This window comes from Rattus norvegicus, chromosome 9 (assembly GCF_021556685.1).
Source record: "Rattus norvegicus strain SHRSP/BbbUtx chromosome 9, alternate assembly SHRSP_T2T, whole genome shotgun sequence".
Classification (NCBI taxonomy): domain Eukaryota; kingdom Metazoa; phylum Chordata; class Mammalia; order Rodentia; family Muridae; genus Rattus; species Rattus norvegicus.
In genome coordinates this window covers 122,991,583-123,017,688 of record NC_141542.1, presented here as the reverse complement: position 1 = coordinate 123,017,688, position 26,106 = coordinate 122,991,583, and the positions used below count along the sequence as shown (strand labels likewise).

Below are 26,106 nucleotides of genomic sequence, written 5' to 3'. Positions count from 1 at the left end.
GGGCTCAGGGGAGGCAGAACAGCCGAGGGTTTGAATTTCATTTCCTTTAAATTACATTTGAATCCTCTGATGGCGTGTTAGTTTTTTCTTTTAACTTACACACACTATCTTTATATTTTAAGAACTGCATCCAACAGTGACTTTGTTTTAAAATTATTCTAAGTAGGGCATTTTGTAATCCAAAAGTAAAGCACCTTCTTTTTGGAGTCTCCCAAAGTGTAGTAGGAATCCCCCCCACCCCCTTGGTGAAATATTGCTTGGTTTATAACATGAGGAGGGTAGGGTAAATTGTATTAGTGCTACCCAGTCATAAACAAACGCAACTGAGAATTACAGGACCAGGGTGCCGTAAACATTTCCAGCACGAGCCTAGGATGGGATATCAGCTTGAAGCCTTCATTTTTGAAAATGACGACTAGCATTAAATTCGTTAACTTTAATGACTAAAATCATGAGGAGAAAAAAAAGACTCATGCTCCTGGGCATCTCCTAACAGGACCCCTTCCTTAAGTCTTTAAGCAGTAATGAATTTGCTTCACATGGGCCTTTTCTCACATCTGTGCTTCCGTATATAATTACCACTGCCTTCCAGCCGCTACCTTGGGACAGGAGTGTCCGACTTCTACAGACAAAAAAGGCCCCTGCTAAACTGTAAGCTAAAGGAGTCGTCGACTAGCAGCTAAGCTAATCTAAAGCAAAATATGACTCTGCGTTTTGATCTGGAGATGTAAACAAAAGAAGAGAAGAGTGGGGGTGGGGCAGCACCACCCTCAGGTACCTGGGGGGGACGGGGAGAGCTTCTTTTACAGATACAAGACCATGGCACAATAACAGGGCTTATTTGCCAAGAGTCCACCTGAATCATAAATAAATAAATAAATAAATAAATAAATAAATAAATAAATAAATAAATAAGCAAGCAAGCCTGTAAGACAAACCAGAAGGGATTCCTGTAGCTCTCAAAGGTAAGGGAATGACTAAGTCAGGTTTTACCGGAAGGCCCGTAATTTGAGCTGCCTGCAGGAGTGCAGGTTTTAATACATGATTAGAGCTAGAGCATAGAGGACCTTAGACCCCTGCCCGGGAACCTTCTGAAAGATGAGGGTGAAACAGTTCAGTGGAGAAGGGCAGTTAGGGCATAGGAGTCAGGAGAGAGAGAGCTGAGGTGCTTGGAGCTCTGGTAATATTGGGGCTCGGCTGTAAGACCAGCCAGAGAAAGACGATTGTACTCAGAACAATCGCCCCTGCAAGTATCTAGGCAGAAGAAAGGAGAGGCTGGAAAGGGAGCTGTTTCTTAGGCGCAGGGAAGCCTGTGGAGTATTTAAGGAGAAAGACAAAAGATTAAAAAACAAAGCAAAACCACGCTGGAGATTGCTTGGCAGGTTGATCAGATGGACACTCATTGTTAAATGACTTCGGTGACACAAAAACAATAGGCTTGGACAAAACCCACTTACTAGACAAATTTCAAGGAATAGGCAAGTAAAGGTGGGCCCTGCGGTCTAGGAGGATTAACCTGAGCCCTCTGCACTGGCCAGATGTGTTTAAATGAATACATCCTTATGCACGCTCACGGCAAAATCGGAGCCCAACAGGTAAGCCTATTGCCTTCTTGGCTCCATCCAGGTCCCACCAGAGTAGACTTCCCAAGAACCCAAGCTTCCGACACAGTGGTGATTTGGAGCAGAGGGAGCCCATGGTTTGTTTAGCAGGATGACTGTTGAGCATGGTCCAACTGGCTTTGTTCACCGAAACGGTATCAGACTGAAGCCCAGAGAAGTAGATGGTGCAGATGGCCTGGCCCTGGTTTTCATCCTGCTTCACTCTGGGCAGAATGCCTTCCATCGTCTTGGGGAGGAAAACTAGGGGTAGAGGGGGGCTTGCTCAGCACTCTGGAAGGCACTTTAGAGTGTGCCCAAACTTCCAGAACCTCAGCAATGTGGAGAGATCCGTAGTGACCTTAGAATAGTCTAGGCAGGGTCTCTAGCAAAGACTTTGGAAGCGGAGGCCCATTTATTTCTTATTCACCGTGTATTTATTTCGGTGTTTTTCTTTTACCCATTGTTTCTTGCTCCCTTCCTCTGTTTCTATCTGCCCCCCTTCCTCCTTTTATCCCCTCTCCCTCCCTCCCTCCCTTCCTTTCCTTTTACAGTAGAGTTTTGCCAAGCTGGCCTTAAACTAGCAATCCTCCTGCTTCGGCCCCCAAAGTGCTGGGGTTACAGGTGTACACCCTGTACCTGGCCTCGGAGCTTCTTTCATAGTAGAAAATGGAATGTGTGTCGTTCTTTCCTTTCCAACTTTGCCACCCATGAATAATTCAGGAGGAATGAGTCTGCTTGTTTGCACTGTGAGGACATCACAGTCTTGGTCCTCTGATTTCTCCCTGCAAGCTTCTTCTTTGACAACATTAACCCACACCCCTCCTTTTAAAGTTATTCTGTAGCTAGCTATCCCATATCCCTAAGAAGGAATTTATCCCAAAGTTCATTCTAATCTGCAGTACAGAAGCAAGCAGAATCAGCATCAGGCAAACCCGTGGCAGACTGCTTTTGAGAAACAGGGTAACTTCCCAAGGGTGAGAGGTGCCTGAGATGTCAGAAGAGTTTGGAAACGTGGGGGTTTATGGAATTGGTAGGGGTGGGTTTTAAATGCCATGCTGAAACGGGAAATGTGAGACTAAAAGCTTGCTGCAAAGTATTCTGTGGGTGGTTTATTTCGCTTTGCTTGCTTAATTTTGTTCTATTAGAGTAATCTGCTAGTAGTCTCTAGGCTTGTTTAGAGCTCAGGATACCCAGAATGCCCAGGTCACAGGCATGCACCCTGCCTCGCAGTACACTCAGCCTTGGCTTTGAGAAGTGCCGATTCGATTCTGGGGGTGAAGAGGGTAGGCTAGAAAGAGGAGGAAAATCTGAGAAGTGTCTGGACTCCCCCCAAGATTCCAGCAGAGCCCTTTGCTCCTCCCTCTACTTTCTGTGCTTGCTTCTTTCCAAATCGCTATTTGAAAAATAAATAAATTAACCCCCCAAGGTAATCAAGTCTTAATCAAATGCGGCCGCTGGCTCACTTTCGGCTCTTCCTGGGAGCTGAGCTCTTGGCTCCTTCTTGCTTCTGATCCCCAAGAAGCAGCTCATTTGGGGACGGGTGCAGTTCATAACAAACCTCCCTAGGTGTGTAAGGGAAGTGCCACGAGCATTTTACAAACATGGTTTCATTAGTCTCCGTTCATGGCCTTGAAGAAGGCTTGTAGGTGAGGAACCTAAGAGTTTAAGGGTCTGGCTCAAGTTAGTATAATTTCCAGCATCAGGTCAAGGAGAACCGGAAGTTGGATTGGGTGCGCTTTCCTACACCGAGCCGAGCGGATGATCCAGTGTGTTCTCTGTGGCGTAGAGGTAGGAGAACGTGGAGGCGCTGTGGCAATAGTTGCGGATCTTTCCATTCTCCACTGAGGCTGCTTTCTGGCATTAACGAGTCTCCTGTGGGCTCCGTTTTTAGTCCTCGTGTTTCAGTGCTGTGTAACTTAGGGCTTCCTGTGTGCTAGTTGTTAGCAATCACACCGCTGCTGAGCCGCACCCAAGCCCCAGCCTCTCTGTTCATTATTTCATTCTGTATCTTGAGAGAGAGTCTGACTGCGGACTGTCTCCAACTTAATTGAAAGACACGAAGTCCGTATTTAATTCTTTTCCCATATTGCTCTCTCCAAGGACCAGGTGATCTGTTTTTATCTCCCTCCAACTCGAAGCTCCTGTCTGTGGGGCCATGGTGTCTGCTTTGAGAGAAGCCAGCAAAGGGATCACAATCTCATCAGAATACAATAAAGGGACCAGTCCCTTCTTAACTTCCAAGTGGATTCTTTGAGCGTTTTCACTGATCTGCTTACAATTCTAATGTTTACAGAAGGCTTGCCCCTCTGGTTTATCTGTTGATCCCTGGGTCTGAACCAGGTCCACATTCTTCCCCCTCCTCCCTAGCCACAGGCAACCTTTGTTACTCCCCTGAAGATTAGAGTGCTAGGGTCTCCCATTCAGCATCCTTGTAATCTCCTAGTTTGCAAGGTATCTTCTTCAGTGCTTTGTTCCATTTCCTAGGCTAGCCTGCTCCGCTGGGCTAGCCTGCTCACCTGCATAGACTAGAAAGGGCTGACCTTCATCTGCAGTCCTTGTCTTTAACATGGATAACTGATTATCCAAGACACTCAATGTTTCTCTGGAGCTTCTGAATTTCTCTAGAACTCTTTTCAAGTTGGCTTGGTTTTTTTCAGCTTCCACCTCACAGATGATTTTTCCCTGAAGTCATCGGCCTGATGACATCCACCCTTCAGTGGGCTTCCCAACATGGAATCCTAGTTCTACTGTACCCAAGACAGCTATGTCCTGACTGTACAATATCGTCAACTGCTAATGCTTTTGTCTTAATAGGTGTGAGAAAGGTTGCTGTTGTGTTTCAGAGAAAAATAGATAGCGGTTTGATATGCTAAAGAATGGAGCTTTGTGTTATGAGGTCAAAGCTTAGAGAATTTATGACCCTTATGATCAGCGTGAAGAGCTTTGAGTAAAAAGAGGGAGGGAGGATAAAGGAAAGCAAAACAAAGCAAGAAAGCCACCAGTCTGAGGTAGCATCTGCTTGGCATTGTCTTGCAGTGCAGTGCACACTGGGAGGTCTCTGGATGTAGATTCTCCCTAAATCTTTAACTGCATAATTTAAGGTGGATTTAAACAGCACCTGTGCCTTAGCACTTGCGATGTTTCCATTAATGTCAGTGTCAGAAGAGTGGGACGGGTTTGCCTTTGGTCTGTTGACCAAGTATTTGTGTGGTCTGGAGAGAAGAGCAGCTCGTTCTCAATTCATTTCTTACTTTAGACTCTCCGGCTGTTCTTTGGAATTTTGATAGCCCATTAATGATCTCCAGGTTTCTCCTGAAGTCCTGTGTGTCTCAGTTCCCGTGCCTTAAAGACCTGCATGACCCATAATTGTCTAGTGGTATCTGCTTTCAGTAAGAAGAAATCACTTGCATTGTTCATTCATGAGTAGATTTTTGGCAACAGCCACTGCATGAAAAACAAAAATACTTCAAGTAGTCAGTGGGAAATTGTCCAAAGTGTGGCAGAACCCTGGCGCTGAGGTCCGGCTGGCTGCCTGGTCCTGAAGTGCAGTTTGCAATGTTTCCATTATCTGGTGATGTGTGTTTAGGCTGAGGTGAACTTTCTGGTTGCCTTTGTTTTTGTTTCTATAAAAGAAATTACAATAGTATCTACAAGGTTTCTCATGGGATGGTAGAGCATATTCAACAGGTGTTCATCCATTATAGCACACTGTAGAGGTTATAATAACAATTCCCGGACACTACCAGACCCGGGCTGTGGTCAGTTTCTCAATTTTATTGTTTTCGAAATGCTTTATATGACTTTCCTAAGAATAGTACAACTCTCTCTCTCTCTCTCTCTCTCTCTCTCTCTCTCTCTCTCTCTCTGTGGTGTGTGTGTGTGTGTGTGTGTGTGTGTGTGTGTGTGTGTGTGTGTAGAAACCTAGGTTGTCCGTCATCAATTACTGTCTGCCTTGATTTTGGGGGTCAGTCTTTCGTGGCCTGGAGCATGCCAGGTAGACCAGTTGTCCAGATCCATCTCCGAATGTTTTCTTTATGTTTCCTGGGCTAGCATTTTACCAACAGAGTTATCCTTCCCCCAACTCCCATAGCTGAGGAATATGGAACCATCACAGGATATTGCTCTAATGGATTTGGGAAAATATACTAATGGATTCACAAAGCCTTATTATTCCATCTGCTTGTTTTTTCACCAGATAAATGGGTTTTCCTTCTTGTTTGTTTTCCAGAATCATAAAAAAATTGGTATTTGACTTCCAAATAGAGGCTGGCTACGAGCTCCTCAAGCAGCCTTTTCATGAAGTCTGTTCTCATTCTGGAATGGAGGTCATTCCATTGCTTGCCAGTGAAAACATCTTTCTGTCCTTATACAGTGTTTTAAATGTCTTCCCCATAATCATGAAATCTGTTGGGGGATAGTTAAAAATCAATTTGTCAAGTCTTGTATAGACTTCTGATAATTTTTTTTAGTGCTTCAAAATTGCTCTGACCCATGTCCATCTAACAGTATTCTGCAGAAATCTGGCCATCCTTGCTAAACTAATGTAAATATAAAACACCAAAATGTCACGAACATTGAAGCAAAGGGTCCCTAGCTTAAGTAAGGAGATTCTCACTCAATGGTTGAGTTCTTGTTTTACATACATGACTAAGCCCCGGGCTCAGTCCCTAGCACTGTAAATATACAGATATCTAGATAGATGAATGGATGGACAGACAGACAAACAATTGCAGTCTGACACTGGAGAGGAGTCATAGAGAGAATGGAACGTGATTTCTGTTTCCCACAGTAAGTAGCTGTACTGAGTATGTATGGCTTAATGTCCCTCTTACCTCTCAACTTGGGCCCAGCACCATGTTCCATGGTTCATGTTCCTCTAGGGAGGGCTGCAGCTTGGTGAGAATGAACTGAAGCTATGAACCATCCCAGTGCTAGGTCAGAGATCAGGTAAGACCATGCACAAGTCCAGACAGCTGACCAAAATTGCTGAGTCCTGTTCAAAAGCCAGATTGCCAAAGCTGCTGCCATTGGATAGAATTTGACCTTAACCAAATAGTCACTTATAATATTGAAGCAGTTCAGGCTGAGAAAAATCAATCAGCCTCGTGATGCACATGAATTTCATGGTCACAGATTGCAATTTTCTTTATTTCTTGTGGTATAATTTATATTCTAATTCCAACCCCTATAAGTAGACTGTGGAAAAATTTAATGTAGTCTTAGCCACAGCTAGACAGGTCTATCCAATTTAGCTCTTTGGATATTACTGCCGGATGAAACTCAGGAATAGTAGCAGTTTTACCCCCTGTACCCCACCCCCATTGTCCCTACGTGGTCCAGGCTTCTCTGTCATCTGACTGAGATCCCTCTGAACCCTGACCTAATGGAATTGGATGCATTGTCCTTGGGATAGAAGTGGGGCGTTGCCCAGGCATGGTGGCTTCTGCCTGGCTTTCAGTTCTGAGCAACTCTCTCCTTCCTCCCTCATTTCTTCCTCCCTTCCTCCCTCCTTCTCTCTCATTAACTGTTCTTTAGGCAGTGAGAAGAACCCTGAGACCCATTGCTTAGCTCAAGCTGCCTCTCTACCTATTCTTCTTGCTCCTATTAATGGCATGCCAAATGTCACTGAGGTCATGACCCCTCTTCATAAAGAAGGGAGGCAGTCAGCAAGTATCTTACCAGATTTCCTTGAGCTCTGTGGGCACGGAGGACCCAAGTCTCACCTGGATGTAGGACACTGAACACACACTCTAATTTTTTCCTCCACATCTTTCTTCCCCTCAGTGTGTGGGGCGAAGGGGTATAAAAACTGACACCTTTGATCCAAATCTCCCCTTAGCACTATTTTTATCTTGCAATTCAACCACAACTAAGAATTTAGATATAGATTTTTTTTTGCTCATTGTTTATTTATTTATCTCTTTGTGTAACGTTTTACTCTCAATTCTTCCTGAGGCAAAAATCTGAACCAGCCATGTCTCATCTCTTAGAACATGCTGTGTTAGTCAGGGCTTTCTTGAGTCACAGAACTTCTGGGATGTCTCTCTATATTGAGGGGATTTATTGTGATGCCTTAGAGTCTGTAGTCGAACCACTCCAAAAATGTTCAATTGTGAATGGCAAGTCTAAGGATCTAGTAGTTGCTCAGTCCCACAAGGCTAGTTGTTTCAGATGGTCTTCTGTAGAAGTAGCTTTCAACAGCCTTGCTGGCAAGTCAATGCAAGCGGGAGATGGAATCTTCCTTCTTCCAATGTCCTTATGTAGGTCTCCAGCAGAAGGTGTGGCCCAGATTAGAGGTATGTACCACCATGCCTGAATCTGGGACTTGTTTTGTCCCAGGCTGATCTTGAACTCAGGTCTCCTTGTCTCAGTCTCCTTGGATTAAAGGTGTGTACTACACTGCCTGAGCCTAAGCTTTTCATGGCCACTGTGCCTCAAAACCTTCCTGCCAAGATCCAGGTCAGAAACTTTTGTCTTTCAGCCTCAAGATCGGGATCACAGGTGAGCCCCCCAGTTCTGGATTGTAGTTCATTCCAGATATAGTCAATTTGACAAGGACTAGCCATTATACATGGCTTTAGAGACTCCTGTGAAGGATGAATTGGCATCAGTACTCTGTCTTGTCACCAGGGCAGCCAGCCCCTGATCTGACTCATCAGCTTGCAGAGTTTCTCATTCTCAAAATTCTTAGCTGGCTTAAAAGTCTTCCCCAGCGGGGTTGGGGATTTAGCTGGTAGAGCGCTTGCCTAGGAAGCGCAAGGCCCTGGGTTCGGTCCCCAGCTCCGGAAAAAAAAAAAAAAAAAAAAAAAAAACCAAAAAAAAAAAAAAAAAAAAAAAGTCTTCCCCAGCTCAGCAGGTCTCTGGGCAGGGCTCTTCCTCAGTGGTTGGGGAAGATGCATTGATTTTAGCTTTGTAACAGTAGTGACTTTCTAATAATGGGTTTTAAGAAGCAAACAAACACTTTTCTTTTCTTCTGTTATGTTTATTGGTGTTGTTTTCCTTGAGGTGAGATCTTGCCATGGTGACTTCAATTTCTCAGGCTCAAGCTATCTAACCTCGTACTTGCCTGGGGCTACAGATGAGTACCACCACGCCAGGCTTCCATGTTCAATGAATTCACAAGAACTTTGATTAGAGAATCAATAAGGAATTCCTTTCAATTATGTATGTAGTATGCATGTATATGTGCATATATGAATGAATGATTGTATGTATGCTTGCATGCATGTATGCATGTATGGATACATGTGTGTATGCAAGTATGCATGTTTGTATGAATGAGTATATTTTATGCATGCATGCAGGTATGTATGCATGTATTTATGAATGAGTGTATATTTGCATGCATTCATGTATGAAGGGATGTGTGTATGTATGCATGCATGTATGTATGTATGTAGGAATGTGCGTGTGTGTGCAAGCCCATGCCAGTGGGACCTACCAATTTGTGCATTCTCTGTCCTTTCCAACAGCCATCTGATATTGAAAATGCTTGGGAAATACATGCCTATACTGAATATATGCATTCCGTTTGTCTTGGCATTTCTGTCTCCCCAAATGATACCATTGAACAGCTATCCGCATGCATTGACATTGCACTGGGCAATAGTTATAACCTAGAGATGACTTAGAGTATGCAGAGGATCTATGAAAATGCTGTGACATTCAGTGTAAGGGACTCAGAACACCACAGAGCCCTAACACCCACAGAAATACCCAGAACCAGTCATCTTCATAGTGTCCATATGTTAATTATACATAATATTTATATGCAGCTGATATTGCATGTATATTTGATAAAGCATAGAATTTATATGTATATAATTAAGTAACTATGTATCTAATACACACACACACACACAGATATGTACACATGCTGGCATTTTGTTCAGTTTTCATCTCTGTAATGAGAACCTTGAAAAGGAACACTTAGAGAGAGTGACAGATTTACTTTGGCTAAGGATTTCAAAGGTCTCAGACTATAGCTGGCTGATTTCATTGGTTTAGGACTGTGGTAAGGGACAATTTCAAGGTGGAAGAGTATGCGACAGAAGGGAGGCTGCTCACCTCGAGGTAGTCAGTAGTCAGAGCAGTGGTGGGAAAGGGTCTGGGGACAAAGTTTTCAAAAACACCCTCCCCCTCCAAGTGACTGGCACTTTGTAATGGCTCCTTCAGATCGAACTAGTGAATCGATCATCGGAGATTAGAGTCCTTGTGGTAGGGCTGACTTCTTGGTATGGTAGGTGGACCTGAAAAGATGCGAGCCCTTTGGGAAGACATTTCACTTCCTAACCAAAACATGTCTGCCGGGTTTCCGATTATCTACTCAGCAATAGTACTTGCTGGTTTGTATTTCCGTTGGTCCGTCCTATCCTGAAGTTCTACCAATGACTGCATCTAAATTCTAAAACACCACCAACAACCTAGAGGCTTCCACACAAAGTGCACGAGAGGAGAATGACCTCTGGTTTCCTTAGCTGGCTCAGACTAACCCGCCTGTCCTGTTTCTGTCCTGTTTCTCCAAAAGACCCAAGGGAGGCAGTACTCTACCGGCTGGCGCTGGGCTGCTAATGGTTTCTGAGCACTTCTCCTATGCCTTTGCCTAGGGCATTCATCTTAAGAGCTGACCTTACTCATCAAGCCCCTGGAGGTTCCTGACTCCTTAAGCTCTGGAGAAATGAACACAGGCACATAGGCTGATGGACGCTTTCCTCACCTCATGCTGCCCTTTGAACCAGTCCGGGTTCTCTCTATGTGAAAGATATTTATGTTTAACCCTAGGAAATAATAAATTGCCTAGTGAGTCTGAAGTTCCTTGGTTGGACAGCCTCCTTTGTTCCCCCTCCCCAACTGCCCCTTTGGTTTCTAGGTGGATGGAAGGGCCTGGGGTAGGCAAGGCCTTTACCCAAGATGCTCTTAAATTAACCATGCTTTCCCATGACCAGTCCTGCTACTCCTGTTCCTGTTCCAGCTTTGAAATTTAGTCTTCAGTCCTGTGATCCTTAAACCTTTCCTTTTTTTCCTTTTTTTCCTTTTTTTTGTGGACTTTGATTCAGACCAATCACATCCTAGGAGCCAAGTGAGCCTCCCAGGAAAGTCTTCTCCATTCCCCTCCCTGAGTTTGCTGTCTGCTTCCCCTCAGGATTCAGGAAGGAGCCGATGTGACTACAGATACCTAGAGCAGAGCTCCCTGAGCAGACTTGCTGCTACTGGCCTGTTTGGACAGCATAGCATTCTGGGAGTGTTGTCAGGAATCTGGAGTCTTGTCTCATACCTTGGACTCCTGACTCACTAGGTTGACAGGAAGCACAGCTTGAGGCTAGACCCCCTTCTCTGGGACAAAATATCAGGAGCGTCACAGGGTTTAAGCTGTCCACTGGAATGCCAGGACTTTCATTCTGTGGGAATGTATTAAAACACCTTGAGAAACATCTGTGTCTCCTCTTCTACTTCTAGTCTCTTCTCAATCTTTCCTGCACCTGAAGTCAGGTTCAAATTCCCTTCTTCCTGTCCATCATCCCTATAAACGCATCCGCTGGAAACTGCTGCTGTAGGTGTAAAAGATACAACAAAGAACAAAGTGGCACATCCCTACCCTTTCCAGGATGATGTCACATCTCACAGTCAGTTTCAAGACCCAAGGAGTCCATACTGGACAGTCATGGGAGCAAAGGCCAGAGTTAATGCCTGGTGAATGTTGGGAAGTCTCTCTGTAAAAATCCAGTATTAGTCATGTTTGGGAAGCTTAACTCAGCCTCGGATTGTGGTTCCAGTATTTAAATGTTTTTCTGGTGTTGTTTTTGACAGAGAACAGCGTCTCTGCCAGGATATCTAGTGGCCCACAGAGTCAAAGCTCTCTGTAGGAAGACAGCGGCAGATGGGAGGGCCTGGAGAAGCTAGAACCTAGAGAAACGAAGGGGTGGACATAAAGCTCGCTCCTGTCCAAAAACACAAGAAAAAATAAAAACGGATCGTAGCCTCATCAGCTATTTTTGATATTCATTTCAGTGCTTGTTAAATATTTTAAGCCTCCTTTCAGAAGGGTGTTCACATGACTTTCCAATTAGTTCCCCTCTTTGGTCTTTGAGTACCTGTAAACAGCACTCCCTTTCAAGCCCCCGTGTCAGTCACATAAATAAAATTACTCAGATGCCAAATCACCCAGGCAGAAATGAAGGAAAGACGCTTTATATTGTTAAGATATTAAAGGAAACCTTGGCTTAGGACCATGAAGAATAAGCCATTTTCTTTCACGCCTTCATTCATTGGTCAGATCATTTCTTCATTCAGACCAGGGATGATGTCATAATTAAACCCCATCCACTTCTTCCTGGGACGTGAGATGTGTCTACCTCTGCGAATTCTTGAACTTTGAGCATCCTTTCTCCGTCTCTGTCCCACTCTTCCTTCCTTGGCCTGAAGGTACCTCACACTAACTCAGACTGCTTCCTGTTCTCTGTTCTCCGTGTTTGTCATCAGCTAGAACTCAGACAAACTTCTGTACACCTTTGTAAAAGTGACTGCCCTTGCTATGCGTGGCCTTTTTATTCTAAGGTTCCTGGCATGCTGTAACCCAGGGAAGAAAAACAGACAAACCAACCCATAGGTCTGAGAACTCCAAGGCAAGGAGAAACAGGAATGAACCTGGGTGCGGATTGGAGCTGAGACTGAACAAGGAATATCGGTAGTTTGTTCTCCTGGTGCCTAAACACAGCCCCGTTCACAAGATTGACTTTATTGCTCTCTGTTAATATTAGGAAAGAAGAGGATCTAGGTCAAAGAACAGCACACGTAAGGAGGTTATTATAGATGCTTATCTCTCACAATCATGATATATGCGAGTGCTGACTATATGTATATGTCATATAATATATATTATTTCTTTTTTAAAAATATTACTTATTTGTTTTTATTAATATGAATATACTGTCACTGTCTTCAGACACATGGGAAGAGGGCAGCCGATCCCATTACAGATGGTTGCGAGCACCACATGGTTGCTGGGAATTGAACTCAGGTCCTCTGGAAGAGCAGTCAGTGCTCTAACCACTGAGCCATCTCTCCAGCCCTGTATTATTTCTACGTGATACATGTTGAAGACTTTTTTTTAAAAAAGGAACACTTCTCTAGGAACCAAGCCCTATTTGGAATAATGAGAAAATTTTGTTTGTATGAAATACAGCAGTTGGGAAAGAAATACATATCTTTAAATGGATGGGGGGGCTGAGCAAAACGGTATTTTGACATCGAATGAGCAGGGAATAAATCTAGAATTATTCACCTTCACCAGCCGAATTGCACAGAAAGCTCTGTTGCCCCGCAGTCTTTATATTATAAAAACATCCAGTGTGCTTTCCTTTTTCATTTGTAGTGTTTTGAGAGCTAGCCTCCAACCCACCATGTAGCCCAGGTTACCCTCAGAGGCCATCAGCCTCAGCCTTCTTTGATTTTTCCCTGTCTTTCCTTTGGTTTTTCTTTTTTTAAGCACGGAGATTCTTAAAAGTGTTATTCTGCATGCTTAAGGGATGATCGGAGGGAATTTCCCACCTATGGTAGAGTTGAAAGGGAATGTGTGTACATCCGGTCGGAAGGAGCTGTTAACAGTGTTTCCGAATGGAAACGTCAACTGAAAGGCATCTCTTATTACCGTTTGTTTATCTATTTACTTATGTTTGCCCGTTTTCACTTTTCCAGTCTCCCTGTCAATGGAAACGAAAAAGAGATTTCTCTCTTTGAGGACGTGGCTTCTGCCTGGGGCAGAAGGAGACACTCTCTCAACAGTTCTTGGCATTGTGTGGCTTCTCCAGGGTATGAGTCAGGCAGATATTTTTTTAAAAAATCATAATTTTTAAGAGTTCTGGTGTGCACTGAGTGTGCTGGTGCCTGCCCTGTGGCCTCCCGTTTCCCTCGGTATCATGTGACTACCCCCAAATCCAGTTTTAACCACAGTCCTAATATATCCGCTCAGTGCTGAGAATCATACCCCAAAGTCACATTCATACCAAGCAAGAGCTGTCCCTCCGAATCACATTCCCAGGTCATAAATGTTAATCAAGAATACTCATCACGGTTCTCAACGGCTTCTGTATTTATGGTAGGCAGGTGAGTGTTTCCTAGGCTGTAACTCAACATCTCTATGACAGTTACCCAAGGCCTCTCAGCATCACTGTCAGTGCCCCCGAGCTGGGTGGAGGAGCTCTGCTTCTACCCTGCAGTTCCAGTTCATTCTGGCTTTTGTCACTCAGAAACTGCTAAGGGGCTTTGTTTCCTCCTGGCTTTTGGGCAGAGATGACTATTGGGTGCTGGCTATCATTCTCATCGCTTGATTAGCACTCATGTGGTTTTGCTAGTGTTCTTGTGGCTCTGGTACCATTCATGTGGGTTTACTGGTGTTTTCGTGGCTTCACTCATATCGGTGTTGCTTTGCTAGTGATGTTTCTAGTTTTTCACGTCTCTGCTAGTGTTCTTGTAGCTTTCAGTGGAAAACGTGATGTTGCCTCTTCCAGCATCAATGAGGGTCTACAGTTTGCCACTTTTTGTGGATACAAAGACAACTGAGACAATTATTTCTTTAGTGTTTTATTTCATGTGTATGTATGAGTACCTTCATGCGTGAATGTGCACCTTGTATGTCCTGGTGCCTAGGGACAGCAGCAGATGATGTCACAATCCCTTGAACTGGACTTCCATGTGGCTGTGAGTCTCTATGTAGGTGAAAATGAACCTGGATTCTCTGGAAGAGCAGCCAGTTCTCTAACCACTGAGACATCACTGCATCCCCTAGATACAGGACTAGCCAGTTAGTGGATTTCCTGTGGATGTTCTCCTTGACCAGGAGAGCCATGTGAAAATAATCCCACATCATAGAACCAGTAGCCACTGGCTAAGTCAGAAGAGGCTGCCCAGGGGTAGTGACCTTTGAATTAGGTTCTCAAGGACAGGTCTGTCACAAGAGACAGGCCATTCCTGTTAAGAATAAAAATGTGAAAAATGAGAGTGCAGATCAAAGTCAGCAGTCAGGTATGTGTGCTAGCAAGGCCCTGTGCATGGCAGGAAGCCTGACAAGGCTGAGACACAGACTTGCAAGAGGCCTCAGGCCTTCTCCTGGCTTGTCCTGGATTTCCTCAGCTTGGGCACTTCGAGGTGCTGGTCCATGGCTCCATGAACAGCTCCACCCTTTGGAAGTTTAGACTCAGGGCAGCATGGTGGTTAGTCTGAAGGCAAAACGTACTGGCAACGGAGTGTGGAGTGGGAACCACAGACAGGACCGAAAGGAGTCTCAGGCCTAACACACGATCCAGGACAGAGTCTGATTTTTAGGGTTTTTTTTTTTCCTCTTTTCTCGTGTGTGTGTGTGTGTGTGTGTGTGTGTGTGTGTGTGTGTGTGTGTGTGTGTCTGTGTGTCTGTGTGTGTGTGTGTCTGTGTGTCTGTGTGCCTGTTTTGATGTGCGTAGGTGCACATACACCTGTGTGCCCATGCATGTGGAAGCTCAGAGGTGTCAGGTATCACCTTGATTTTTCCACCTTATTCTTTGAGGCAGAGTCTGTCAATCAAACTCAGACCCTGCTGATGTGACTAGTCTTACTAGTCAACTTCCTCTGGGGAATTCTGTCTTTATCTTCCAAGGCTGGAGGTACAGGCAGCCACCATGCCCACCTGGCACTTATGTGGTTGTGGGAGCTGAAGTCCAGTCGTTACACTTGCGTGGCAAGTGTTTTAACCACCGAGTCATCTCCACAGCCCCCCAGTTTTAACTTAACCATATGAAAACCATTTGTTTGTAATAATGATTCTTCTCTTAGCATAAATGACTTCAAAGTCATTTTAAATGGACACACAATAAAAGTGCCCAATTCTTCCCTTAAACCATTCTTTCTAAGTTTTATAAGTAACTTTCTAGTTAATACATTTGCGTACAATTATTTAAAGTTATTTTCCCATGCTAGATAGTTAAGTAAAATTAATGCGTTAAATCAAACTTGTCATTAAGATTGTAACTGCCTCGTGGTTCAGGTAATGATGAAGCATATGCTTTAGATTGTAGCAAGCAAGATTTACAATGAGGGATAATTTGGGTGGACTTGGTAAACATTTGCTTTAGAAGAATCAAAGATAATAAATTAGACTACAGTGATTTCAGGTTTCTAGTTCAGAAGACTCAAGTCCCAGTAAGTGATATTACCACAAACCAAGGAAAACAGAACATACCAAACCTAGATCCACAGAGAAGGAGCTCTGTTGAGTGCTTGCTTGTTGGATTTGAAATGCTACACTGCAAAATTCAAGCAGTTCACAGCAGGAAGGAGTGTGTGCTATGGAGACCCAGAAAGTCAAGGCCTAGATTTGAGAGCAGTTCATCCAATCAGTGCTCAGCAGACTTCTGGAAGGTCTTAGATGAGGTGAACAGTTAAGAAGGAAGGGAGGCGAGTTCTGGGACACACAGCTCCTGTGCACATACAGAGCAGCTGAGGAGAGAGCCTCCTCAGAGGCTCCTTGGGAAAGAACAAGGGCTCTGCATCATCAGTTTTCAGCACTGCCTGACCTGTGTCCTCTTCCATCATCCTGGAATGAAAAGTATGAATTATGAAACCTCCTAAATTATCCTCTCACGTCACGGTCAGCCTCATGCAATACAAAGGAAAAACCCAGAAGAATGGATATTTTACATAATGCATATTTAGATATATAAACTGAGTCGAGGAACTGGTAGTGTGAAGGGATCAGATGGGATCTCTGAGGGGCAACTACCCCTTGTGGGGGTGCTAATAATAGAGATGGCCCATGTGAGCTGTGCCGCCAAAGATCTGGGTTTGCAGAATGGTGACAGTGATGGCTTTCTTGGCTCTCAAGTTGCTCACACCTGGAGTGAACTACAATCCAGAAATGGAGGGTGCGCCTGTGAGATTCTCTGCCTGGTTTGAGGTTGGCAGATTCTCTGCCTGGTTTAAGGTGGGCGAATCCACTTCTAGTCTGGACCTTTGAGGTGGGAGGACACATACTTTGACCCAGATCTTGAGGCAAGAAAACACAACTTTAGTCTAGGCTGCACCTTCTGCCAGAAGTCTGTATAAAAGATGGAGGAACGAAGAATTTGCTCTTTGCCTGCTTGTTCTTTCCTTGGTAGCAAATCCATTCCCTCACTGGCATTAGTCTCCCATTCCAGCATCTATGATAGAACAGCTGAGACATCCAACCTCCTGGATGGAGCAAGCCAGTGAGCGGCACCCTCCATGGCCTCTGCACCAGCTCCTGCCTCCACATTCCAGCCCTGATCGAGTGTCCTGACATCCTCTGGTGGTGAACAATGTGATATGGAAGTGTGAGTCAAACAAACCCTTTGCTCTCCGAATTGCTTTTTGGTCATGGTGTTCATCACAGCAATAGAAACCCTAATTAAGACACCGCTGATTTGGTAAGACAGAGTATGGTCTTTCCACTTACTCTGTGACTGCCTGGCTGGAAAGTTAGGGCTGACAAAACAGTAACAATGTAACACTTTTACTGCCGGACAAAACAGAGCAACAATGTAATACTTTTACTGTCGGACAAAACAGAGCAACAATGTAATACTTTGTACTTACGGCTAAAACCAAAATCAAGGAACTGAAGAAGTGGCTTAGCCAGTAAAGTGCTTGCAGCACAAGCTTGAGGACCTGAGTTCAGATCCTCAGTGCCCAGATACAAATCCAGCATGATGGCACACACATACACTGGGTGTGGGGTGGGGTGGACTATAGAGGGTCCCTGGGCTTAATAGCAGGCTGGCCTTGTAGAGTCTGTGAGCTCCAGCTGAAGGGAGACACCATGTCAAAAACCAAGATGGAGGGCAATAGAGGAATTGACTCCTAGCCTCCGAGTGCATTCACACTCACTTGCACTCACACATATGAATAGTGCCTCTGTGTGTGTGTGTGTGTGTGTGTGTGTGTGTGTGTGTGTGTGTGTGTGTGCATGCCCCAAACACCCCCACATACACACAGGGAGAGACACACACCAACCTCGGAACGCTGTTGGTTTTAATAGTTCTGTACAAGTTTCCTCCTGCAGTCCAGCCAGCAGGTGTTTGAAAAGCATGTGTGACACAGGGACATTCTTTCTTGTGCAGACTGTCTACCATAACTGGCCTGACCAGTTAAATGCTTCTCATTTTGGCATGCAGAAAATTCTTCCCCGAATTCCAGAACACTCCCTGTGGAGCAACAGTTGAGGGGAGAAGCGTGAGGTCACTCCTTCAAAGGTTCCTCCTTAATTCTTTGTGGCCAGCGTTCTGGCTACCCAAGACTCGGGGAAATAGGAACAGCATTGGCTGACCTCTGTGGAACTCTGGAGTCCTGGACATTCCCTGGGACTCCATAAATTGCTGTCATCCCTCCCCTTTCAGAAAGGCTCTCCTTTAACTCCTTGTGCTCTAGCATGGTGGGTGCCATTCCTCTTGGCATTGGCTCTCATTGCTCCCATCTCACTACTGAATAACGCCTGTCCTCCAATCCTCTGTCAGTTCCTACTTACATCTACCTGGCTCAAACTCATCTTCTGTTTCTTCCTCATTAGAGTATTTATGAGACACGATAAATGAAAAACTGTAAAATGCTGAAACTGTAAGGGCTATTGTTGTGGTGGCCCCCTCCTGAGGGTAAGGGTCCAGGGCATGAGGGTGTTAGTTCCATGGTGTGGCTACCCAAGTCTGAGTGTGGAGGACAGGGTGTTAGGCTAGGCCAGGTCTGGCTTTGCTAAGGAAAAAATTGAGGAGCGTCTCTGCTCAAGGTTTTTGTTGTTGTCTTTTTTGAGACAGGGTCTCTTTGCCCTGTCTGTCCCAGAGCTCTCTATGTAGACAAGCTGGCTGGCCTCAAGCCCAGAGAGACCCAGCCATTTCTGCTGGGATTAAAGGTGTGGTCTGCCACACCCAGCTGTGGGCTAGCGTCTCTTTCAGTGAGTTTCTGCTGTGGATGTCCTTATCGTCTCCATCTTTATCTCACTTCACTCGGGTTGTCTGTCTCTTGGCCCTTCTGCTCTCACTTATTGACAGGAGCAAACAGGTTTGTGGGTGGTAATCCTGGGGCTTTATGGGCTGCTTGAAAGAGAAGTTGGCCTTCTGGGAACTTTTAAAATGTCACACTGCTCCTCTTCCCCAAACTTGAAGGTGGACTGGATTGTGAAATATTTTGATGAGGTGACATTTAGAAGACAGAAGGCCAAGACCACTGTCTGCCTGCCTACTTTCATTGGTCAGGAGCATGTGGTGACTTCCAATGTGCTGAAGTCACACACAGACTTGTTATTCATTCGGAGGTGCCCGTAAGTGGAGAATAATAGCAAAAGGCATTAGAAAATTCACAGTATAGATGGAAGTGAATGTGTGTGGGTGTGTGTGTGTGAGTGAGTGTGTGATAATGTGTGTGAGTATATGTGAGTGTGTTAGAGAATGTGTGTGTGTGAGAGAGTGTATGTGTGTGAGTATATATGAGATACAGTGTGTGTGTGATGTGTGTGAATGTGTGTGTTAGGGTGTGAGAGTGTGTGTGTGTGTGTGTGAGAGAGTGTGTGTGAGTGTATGAATGTGTGTGTGTGTGTAAGAGTGTTTGAGTGTGTGATGTGTGTGAATCTGTGTGTTAGTGTGAGAGTGTATGAGTGTGTGTGAATGTGTGAGAGAGACAGTGTGTCTGTGAGAATGTGCGTGTTAGAGTGTGAGAGTGTGTGTATGTGTGAGTGTGTGAGAGATAGTGTGTGTGTGAGTGTGTGAGAGAGATAGTGTGTATGAGAGAGTGTGTATGAGTGTGTGTGAGTGTGTGTGAATGTGTGTGTGTGTGGGGGGGTCTGTCTGCCTGCTGGCCTGTACATGTGAGTATGTGTGTGGAGGCCAGAGGTTGACATACGCTGTCTTCCTCAGTCATTCTACTGAAGTGTTTCACTGAACCCGGGGCTCACCAATTCAACTAGACCAGCTAGCCAGTGACCTCCACAGACCTTTCTGTCTCTACTTCCTCAGTACTGGGGTTCAGACTGAAATATCTCCTCAGGCCATAGATGGGCATATTTACACACAAACTTAATTGTCAATATGGGAGCCTCTAGTTTCCCAGCCATGGCTCCTTAGGTCATTCACACAACACAGACAAAGGTAAAGAGCAGTGCTTTCTAGTGAATTCTTTCTAGTGATAAAATGTATGCTTCTTTCATTTTTAATGAAGAAGAGAAAAATATTAGTACCAAACAGTGCTAAACTGTAGTCTTTCTAGTGCTAAACTATATGCATGGGTGTGTATGCATATGAATGCACACACATATGTGCACACATATACATTTACACATATAAACACATGTGTATTATACACATTTATACACACACATATGCATGTACACACACACACACACACACACACACACACACACACACATGTTTTAGGTACATGAGAATGGTGTGGGGTTCCTGGCTTCAGATGTTGTAAACCAGACAGATTACTTGGAGAGTTGATTGTGGTTACAGTAGTAACCAAGTCCATTGGGTTGCCTAAAGAAAACCAGTGAGCACGAGAAGCCAGTGTCTTAACGGACCACCAGCTTTGCTTCCCTGTGCTTCCTTCCTTCATAGCTGTAAGCATTGAGCCCTGATTTATGTTTCTGTCGGCCTCAGAACTCAAGAGAAATGGTGACTTGGCAAAACTGGCTTGTTGGCTTCTAACGGGAAAATGGAGAGAATGTCCCCACCATCCCTCTGTGTGTCTGGTGGACAGAAGTCAGCCCCAGTCGCTTGGGTTAAAGTGTCCTATGACTTGTGCTGTCAAAGATCCTGTCTTTCAGAGTTCCCTGCCAGATTGGTTCTAGGGATCCGATGGTTTTATTCCGCATCTAGCTTTCCCTTTGCGTAGCTGAACGTGAGACTTGGAAGTCTAAAGTCATGTGGTCAACTCAACTTTTCAACTGGAAATTTCCTGCCAGGTACAAGAAAGGCAAGGCCGGTTTCTGTGGCTATCTGGACATACGCACAGAGCGACCACAGTTTTAGCTTCACACACTTTCCCCAGATACTTTTCTGTTGCTTTGTCTGTTTTTAAAGATCCCCAATGGAGGAGTGAGAGAAAGGACTGAAGAAGTTGAAGGGGGTTTGCAACCCTATAGGAAGAACAACAATATCAACCAGCCAGACCCCCCCCCCCAGAGCTCCCATGGACTAAACCACCATCCAAAGAGCACACATGGAGGAACCCATGGCTCCAGTCGCATATATAGCAGAGGATGGCATTGTCTGGCATCAATGGGAGGAGAGGCCCTTGGTCCCGTGTACGCTCGATGCCCCAGTGTAGGGGAATGCCAGGGTGGGGAGGTGGGAGTGGATGGGTGGGTGGGAGAGCACCCTCAAAGAAGCAGGGGTAGGAGGATGGGATAGGAGGTTTGCAGAAGGGAAACTGGGGAAGGAAATAACTTTTGAAACGTAAATAAATAAAATATTCAATTAAAAAAAGAGACTAACTTACTAAAGCCAAGAGTGGGTCATAGTTCGTTTCTCTCTCTAGGCAGGTGGACCTTTGGGGGAAAAAGTTCTGACTCAGCACATAAAAGAAAGTGTCTAATTAAGCCTCCCATCCTCCCAAGGCCCAGGAAGGATGGACACGGGAGGACAGGAGGACACAGGAAGAAATGCTTCCCAGACAGGAGAGGCCATGTCTGTGCTGTAGGCACAGCTGCTTGCCTGCTCAGGCAGCTGGATGGTTTGGTTGGTTCTGTTGTCGCTCCGCACTGAGGAAGAGGAGGGGTTTTCACCCTGTGGCTAAGCAGGCAGGTGCACAGTTGTAAAGAGCCTGGTGTTGATGCTCTCAGCTGTGTTGGCTCGGGGTTTCTGCCTCTGTGAAAACTGTAGCTCCTGCTAAGTCAGCACAGGTCTGGTCTATATAAACCGTGAGAGAAGCTGGATGTGAGTAAAGCATCTTTTCCAAAACCACAGTGGGGCTGCATTGCTACAAGGTAGATCTGATTGCTTTTTGTCCCCCCCCCCCCCCTCTCTCTCTCTCTCTCTCATTTCCCTGTCAGATCGAGATGGAAGTGGGAATTCGGCTGTTAACTTGGGCTCTCTTGTGCCTCCGTGCAGCCCATCTGCTTCTTCTTCATCTGAGGCCTGAATGCTCCCAACAGTTGTCTCTCGGATAGTGCTCCCCATGCAGGCTTCCGGATTCCTGGGGTGGTTTTCTGAACTCACCCGCCCCCTCCATAGACGTCTGCTTCTCTGCTTCTCTGATCTTCGTACAGCATAGTTCCCTTATCTCTCTGGCGCTGAACCTGCCTGGAACAAATTTCTGTAATTCGGAGGCTTCTGAGAGAAGGGAAATTAGAGGAGAGTGGCCAACTTTAGATAAGTTTTCAAAAACAACTTGTTTTCCTCTCGTGAGACTTGAAAGGAAAAAGATGAAGTTTGGAAAGAGGAAGAAAATGGGTCTTGGCTTAATAAAATGCAAACTTTTAGACATATAGAGACGGCTGATAAACTAGCAGATGTATGAGCTAATTTTCTGAAAGCCTTTCTTCAGTACAACACCCATCTTAGAGAGCATCCCTGTGTATACGATTCTGCCACACGCATGTATTTGATATTTATTCATGCTCTGGGCATGGTGGTGGCCATCTGCCGTCTTTGCACTTTGTAGGTTGAAGGTTAATAGTGCCGTGCCTTCTAGGCAGGTAGGGCTACAAAGTGAGGCTTTGTCCTTAAATAAAGTTAGTTACATGAAAAATTTAAAATTCACTGTATTTACTCCTAATACCTGGGCCAGTCCAGGGGAGGGTGAGATTCTAGAGAGCAGTGATTCTCAGCCTTCCTAATGCTGCAACCCTTTCCTGGTGTTTCGTGACCCCCAGCCACAAAATTACTTTTGTTGCTACTTCATAACTGCAGCCTTGCTAGTGTTTCAAATCATAAGGTAAACGTCTGTGTTTTCAATGGTTTTAGGTTACCTCTGTGAAAGGGTGGTTCCAACTCAAAGGGGCTGCCGTCCCACACGTTGAAAACCACCAATCAAATGTCTTTCAAATTTCAAGTAGTTCAAGATGAAGTACTGAAGGTAAACTCACCTTTAAGTCTGTGGGACACCGGGCCAGGTCATTTATATCTGCTGAGATTCTTTTCATTTTCAAATTGTACTTACCCTTGGCTCCCAGGCTGCGCCATCTCATTCTGCTCTCGAAAATGTGGACAGTTGCAACTCATTTGTAAAAGTTCAGTCTCTTTCATTATTATTTAATTTGGGAGGTTCTTTGCGCAAGTTTGACAGGAGCGACATTTTCATCTTGTGATTATTTACAGTGTTTCTCAATCTTTTTCTCTGTGTCCTTAGAATAGAAATAATAAAGTCTGTTTAAAGAAAGGATCCGCATTACCACCTGTTTGAAGTCTTCGCTCTCAAGGTCACAAAGACTTTGATTTCTAGTAGGTTTTGTTGTTGCTGTTGTTGTTGCGGCTTTGTTCCAGGCTGGCCTAGAATCCTAGATGCCTCAGCCTTCTGATTGTGGAAATTATAAACATGCTCCACCAGGTCCAGCATAGGAGGTTTAAAAGATTTTAGTTTACATTGTTATGGCTGTTTCTGTCATTTCTGTATTTGTGTGTGTGTGTGTGTGTGTGTGTGTGTGTGTGTGTGTGTGTGTGTGTGGTGTGCTTGTGTATATGAGTAGATATTTGTATGCGTGTGTCTATACATATACATGTGTGTACATGTAGAGGCCCAAAGTTGATGCAGGGGCCCCCCCTACAGTCACTCTTCCTATCTTCCCACTTGAAGCCAGGTCTCCTGGTCAACCCAGAGCCGATGTGGCCAGCGTGCTCCGGGTTTCCCCATTTCTGGTTTCCCAGGCTGAAATTAGAGCAGAGCCACCACACTTGCCTAGATTTTGCTGCGTCTCCAGGCCCTGAACTTAGGTTTTCTTGTTTGTGCAGGAAGCACGTAACCACTGAGGGTCTTCCCAACCCCTGTGGTCCATTTGGAATTCATTTTTTAATATGGTGTCAGGCCTTAGGTTCTAGTTGGTTTGCTTTACTAGGTTGGTTTTGTGTGTGAGGATTCCATTGTTTCAACAATATTTATCGAATAGACAGCGTCCCCACCCCTCACCCCGCCGTGCGGCTTTGCTAAGGGTGTGCAGCTTCTGTTGGAGGGCAGTGACGTCCTGCCTCATGGCTGTAACACACGCTCTCTCTCCTCACAGTCACTTTGACTGTTCCGGGATCTCATTTCTTATGAACTGTAGGAAGTGTCTTGTTCCTGCACAGAAAGGCTGCTGGGAGTTTCGCATTGAGTCTGTTCATCTGTTTGGAAATAATTGACACGTTAAGATGCTCGTGTCCTCCAATGGGGAAAAAGTACATCTATCCAACAATTCGGGGTTCAGCTTCTCTCAGTGGTGTTTGTAGCGTTCAGTATGAAAAGCTTGCCCATTTTCCCAGACTCGTTCTTGTAGGCAACCTCCCATTTTTGGGTGCTATTTTGAATGCTATATTGTTTAAATTCTGTTTTCTGGTTGATTACTGTTCACATAGATATATGGTTCCTTTTTACATACAGCTAGCATGTCCTGGCATTTTGCTAAGCTCACTTTTTCAAAAAGATCTATTTATTTATGTATATGAGCAATCTTTCTCGAGTACGCCTTCACGACAGAAGAGAGCATCAGATCTCATTATAGAAAGTTGTGAGTCACCCTGTGGTTGCCTGAAACTGGACTCAGGACCTCTGGATGGGCAGTGAGTGCTCCAACCATTGAGCCATCTCCCCAGCCCTCACATTTAATTTTGGTTACTTGGCTCTTTTTTTTTTAAGAGGAATTTTCTATGTACTTGATCATGATACCCACAAAAAGGAAAACAGTTTGCCTTTGTATTTAGAGTGTGGGTATCTTTTCTTCTTCTTGCCTGTTTGCACCAGAATATTTAGTGGAGTCTTGAGTGCAATTGGTGAGAGCAAACTTTTTTTTATCTTTCCTCATTAGATACAGTGTGGCCATTTCCCCAGGCACACTCCCTCACTGGTCGAGGTTGTAAGGGGTCTGTCCTTAATTTGCCCAAGAGTTGTTATTGTAGGTGCTGTATTTTGTCAAGTACCTTTCTGGGGCACCTATTTCAATAATCTTGATATGTAAAATGTTTTCAATCTGTTAATATGATGAGTCCCACTGATTTTTTTTTTTCCTTTTTCTTTTTTCTTTTTTTCGGAGCTGGGGACCGAACCCAGGGCCTTGCGCTTGCTAGGCAAGCGCTCCACTGATTATTATTTAAATCGCCCTTGCCTCAGAGTTAATCACGTTTGGCTATGATGTGCTGTGTTGTTTGTTACATACATTGTTGGGTTTGACTTGCTAAAACCTTAGAATGTTTTCTTCTTTACACCCAGGGAGCACTGGCCTGTGTTTTTCTTCCCTTGTTTTGGAATTTGAGTAATGTTGGCTTATAGGACAAGTATTTCCCACTCACCACTTTTCTGTAAATCTGTGAGGAGTTGGCGTTGTTTCTTCCTTACACGTTTGTTGGAGTCTCTAATAAAGCCATCCGGATCTTGAGGTTTCTGTGGAGAAAGGATTTTATATAGAGGTTCACATTTTTTATTAGGTGTAGAGCTTGACAAAGCATCCATTTCTTCTGCTTGTCTAAGTTTGATCTTTATCAATTATGCCTAAATTATTGAACTTCCTAGTGTGAGGATATCTGTAATATTTTTATACTTTTATTTAAAGATCTGTAAAGTCTGTAAATTAAGTTCTAGTGCTCTGTAACACGGTGAGGTGGCTATCTGTCTCCAAGTAGCTAGAATAAGGGATTTCAAATATTCCCAGTACACAAAAATCAGGAATATTTGATGTGGCCAGTGTGATAGTTACTCCGATATGATCGATAAACATTGAATGTATCTATCAAATCCCACGCTTGATGTCAGCTGCTGAAGGGTGTAACTGTAACCCAGCTCTTTAGACAGCTGAGGCATGGGGATCTCGTAAGTATTGCATTCAGTGCAAATAGCAAGACCCTCCCTCAAAACGAACAGCAAGCAAGCAAGCCACAGCCCAGACGTATGTACCTTACTCCGTCATTTACGAAGTTCAAGTCATTGGAAAACAATCCTTGTAAAACCCTAGAATAGGAAGGGTCTTTATCTCCCTTGCAGGTCTTCCTGGTCTTACCACACTTCGTTATTAGTAGTTTTTAATGACCAATCAGCTGTAAGGTGTTGACATAAGAAAACTATTCCGTTTTACCTCACCATTGCCTTTTGTTCCTTCACATGGTCACATTTTTTCTTCTACTTAAAGAATTTCTGTTAATGGTTTTTAAGGGAAGAAGTTGTTGCCACGTAACCTTTTACCTTTTTTATATTTTAAAAAAATGTGTATTTTCCCTGTCACTTTTGAAAGCTATACTGGGTTTGTGCTTCTGAGTTGACCTTTGATTTTCTTTTCTTTTCTTTTTTTTTTTTAACTACTTAAAAATGCTGTCCCATTGTCTTTGGGATTCCATTGTTTTTGAACAGA

The 26,106-nt window shown here is 44.5% G+C and overlaps 1 protein-coding gene across 7 annotated transcripts in view; it reads left to right on the top strand.

Moving 5' to 3' along the window:
• Arhgap28 (Rho GTPase activating protein 28) overlaps positions 1-26,106 on the top strand; it is a 166,928-nt gene that overhangs the window by 59,193 nt on the left and 81,629 nt on the right. The window contains exon 1 of one of the 7 annotated variants that reach the window (XM_087565629.1): positions 21,370-21,561. The exons of the other annotated variants lie outside the window; for them this stretch is intronic. The gene's annotated coding sequence lies outside the window, so the exon portion shown is untranslated. Of the gene's footprint in view, positions 1-21,369; positions 21,562-26,106 lie in introns of those variants that run through there. 7 annotated transcript variants of the gene reach the window in all.